Below are 3,682 nucleotides of genomic sequence, written 5' to 3' on the forward strand. Positions count from 1 at the left end.
TAGAATATTTAGTACACATTTTTGTACTGTCCTCAGAGATCAGTGGTACTGTTGCATCAACTACTTCTAGTTAATCCTCTTGATTGCGGGTTGTTCAAGAGAAATTTATTTCACCTATAGATCTAAATGAGGAGCTTGCCACTTTGTCGAAGTCATACTAATATGTTCCACAGTGTTACCCCTTTTAAGCTTGGGTGATAGCTACATTAAGGAATTGTTACCCCGTGGTGTTTATTTGCCTTCGGATAGAGAATTCCTTGCATGGTGGCACAGGCACTCATGTAGTTCTCATCTAACAGAAGCTTAGAGCCACATTACATCGGGCTTCCACCTCACCTGCCACATACCAACTATTCTAGAATGCTTAGGAACTCTTTCAACAATGCCTCGACACTGCGCCCTGTGGCGAGAATGGAAGCTGGTGCACAATAAAGGGTAAAGCCTGTAAAAGCACTACAACAAAACATAATTGGCCAGAGGACATTTGTTTGATGTTTCACATATTATTTGCTTATCAAAACAGGGTTTTGTAAACAAATGTCTTAATGTACACATTGATTGTCTATGTCAAACAAAGTGTCTATGGTATAGATTTATACATTAATACAAACACTCTTTGAACCTGCTTGTTCTAACATATCTTATTTTGCAATTTTAATAAATCGTTGAGATCCTTAACTTTATTTATTGATTTTTTAATGATATTACTAAGCATCTAGGGAAAAATGTTAGTCAAATTTAGACACTTTGTAATTATTATTGTTTACTATATTACCCTATTTACTTTTTCTTGGAACCATAGGACACTTGTTCATGCATAAGTCATAACAACAATCAATGTACAAATTAGGAAAATATTTGTTCACAGTTGCATAACATATATATTCAAAACAACGCATATTTCCCTTGTTATTTATCCATATCTATTACAATGACAATGCAGCATAACCCATTAATCAGAACTTGTAATCATACAACATTTATGTTTTTTGTTTAAAACTAGCACTATATTCACATCATCTCTTCCAAGTGCCTCTTTTTCTTTTGAAACAAGTTTTTTATCCCTCAACTTTCCTTGTATATATAAACTTAAACTATAAATTCTTTTTCTTCTTTACTCGTAACTAATTAAATTAAAAACTACATACATGATTCTACAAATAAATAATAAAATTCTTATTTAAAAACAAAATAAAATATAATTTTCTTCCCAACATATTAAAATGAACTATTTAATTAAAAACTATTTAAAATAAACTATTAATAAAAAACATTTATATTCAAAAACCAATTATTAAATAACTTTTATTTTTTTATATTTACTTTATTAATAGAGTGAATCCATCATCCATGCGATGTGAAAACTATTTAATAAAAATAATAATATCTATTTTAAGGTCAGAGCCAAGACAGAGACCAAATTGGTGCATGTAACCCTTGTTTGTGATGGCAAAGGCTAACGAGCAGCATTAAATGCCCGCTCAGCTGCAAGCTCGTTAGCCATATCTTACACGTGCGCCGGGTGACTTTCCGAACACTCCGTCCCCACCTCGTGTTATATGGCTAACGAACTTGCAACTGAGCGAGCATTTAATGCCCTATAGCAAGCTCGTTAGCCCTTGCCGTTTGTGATGATGAACCAGAAAAAGTCAGACACTAGAAGATAAAGTAAAAACCTAATAAAGGCTATCACGCCTCTATCATCTTTTATTTCTTTACTTTCTACAAAAGTAGTATTTATCACACGTTTTGAAGATACGATTTTTCCTATCACGGGATATACGATAATATATCGGCCGCCGTTTGTTTATTCAGAAGGGTTTACAGGAGATTACAGTAGATCACTGTACAGAGTGGAGATGATCTTCAAGAGAAGTGCCAGCGCCGCAGAAGACGACTTTATAGTTAGTGCCTCCGGGACAAGTGAAAGTGCTGGTGGCATCGTCTCTTGCATAGCTGTACGCCTGCGGGCATTGTTCCTTGAAGAAACGCGAATAATCGGTGGGAGGGCAATTATCCAAAAACGACCCTGTGCAGCAATATTGCGGCGTATTGAAAGCGGCGCAGGCGCTCTTGCATCCGTCGGTCACCTTGAGTTTTGCGGGGCACTTGGAATTTATGTCGCTGGTGCACCCGATTGTTTTGCACTGAGAGCTGGAGGGTATCATTTTCATGGGCACGTTGAATCCGTCGACGAGAGAGATGTCATAAAAGTCGAGGTTCTGGTATTGATTCAGAGCGTATTCCGCCAGAGTGGCGGGGACGTTTCCCCACCCTTGACAGTTTAGCAGACCGCCGCAGTCCCCGGTTTTGCAGGTTCCTTTGCCGCTTCCGTCGAAGGAACACCCCGTGCGCCCCCAAAACCTTCCCAGTGTTGTTCCCGCGGGGACATCAACTGTCCACGACTGCCCTCGCTCCAGCTGTTTTCCTCCGCCGCGGGGAGTCCCGGCTGCCCAAACCGTGAAGGGGCACTCGTTCTGGATCTCGAAGGTCGCACATCTCACACCTGCAAGGATAAAAAAATACACTATTAATGTCAATGGTAAATAATAAAAAATTATGTTTTAATTTATGAAACTTATATTAGTTGGTTTGTGCGGGTTTAATTTTTTTTTTCAAATTTCAAAGATGATTGGAACAAATTTGGAGAAAATTAAACTATCCCAATAGACATCTCGAATCTCAAAGATGATTAGAACAAATTTTGAGAGAATTGAACTATTTCAACAGACATTTATGAAGTTTACATTAGTTGGTTTGTGTGGGTTTAATCTTCTGTCCTAAATTTCAAGGATAATCCGAACAAATTTGGAGAGAATTAAACTATCTCAACAAACATCCCAAATCTCAAAAATGATCCAAACAAATTTTGAGAGAACTAAACTATCTGAACAGACATTTATGAAATTTATATTAGTTAGTTTGTGTGGGTTTAGTCTTCTGTCCCAAATTTCAAGGATGATCAGAATTTAGAGAGAATTAAACTATCCCAACTGACAACCCAAATCTCAAAAATAATCTAAACAAATTTTGAGAAAATTAAACTATCCCAATAAATATTTAAGCCGGACTAAATTTTACAGCATTCTAATGATAACATCTCAACAATTCCACCCCATTACCCCCTAAACTCAACCTAATGGGAAAAACAACACACAAAATTTAAAAAAAATAATAATAAAAATAAAAATATATTTCATTGTATTATTGCAGTTATTACCTTGGAGGGCGCAAATGCTTAACGCTGCCAGGAGTGCGAGCGAAACTACCATCGCTCTCGCCATTACCACCGCTGTGATTCGAACTTGAGACAGTATATGAGTTCGTTCGTAAAGCGTTCAGAGCAATTGTAGATGTAGTATACTCTGAGACTTGAGAAGTAGAATATATAGAGTCGATCTGGTGCCTGTTTTTCAACTTCGACGCCGCCTTGTTCAGTGAATTAGCCGCCTCTGTTAGCATCTAGCTCCCTCACGCGTGGCGGCCATTGATGACTACAGTCGCGTGTTTCACGGGAGCGAATAAAAAATAAATATCGAAAAGAATGGGATGGGAGGCTTATCAACTCTGAACGAATAAAGTGTGGTGGCCGACAATGAAATAATGGAACGTTTTTCCGCACACTGATTCCTTTGACGAAGTCATTAAGTTTCAGAAATAAATGATCATCAATACTCATTAA

At 37.3% G+C, this 3,682-nt stretch overlaps 1 pseudogene across 1 annotated transcript; it reads right to left on the reverse strand.

Annotated features, from left to right (window-relative positions):
• Positions 1 to 1,664: 1,664 nt before the first annotated feature.
• On the reverse strand, positions 1,665 to 3,459 carry LOC149193038 (pathogenesis-related thaumatin-like protein 3.4; annotated as a pseudogene). Its single transcript, XR_016254405.1, has 2 exons — positions 3,221 to 3,459; positions 1,665 to 2,506 (listed from the first exon to the last, which is right to left on the reverse strand). The product of XR_016254405.1 is annotated as a pathogenesis-related thaumatin-like protein 3.4 (transcript).
• Between the last annotated feature and the right edge of the window lie 223 nt (positions 3,460 to 3,682).

This window comes from Pinus tabuliformis, chromosome 2_2 (genome assembly GCF_031772625.1).
Source record: "Pinus tabuliformis cultivar Carrire ecotype Pingquan chromosome 2_2, CPIR1, whole genome shotgun sequence".
In the NCBI taxonomy this organism is placed as follows: domain Eukaryota; kingdom Viridiplantae; phylum Streptophyta; class Pinopsida; order Pinales; family Pinaceae; genus Pinus; species Pinus tabuliformis.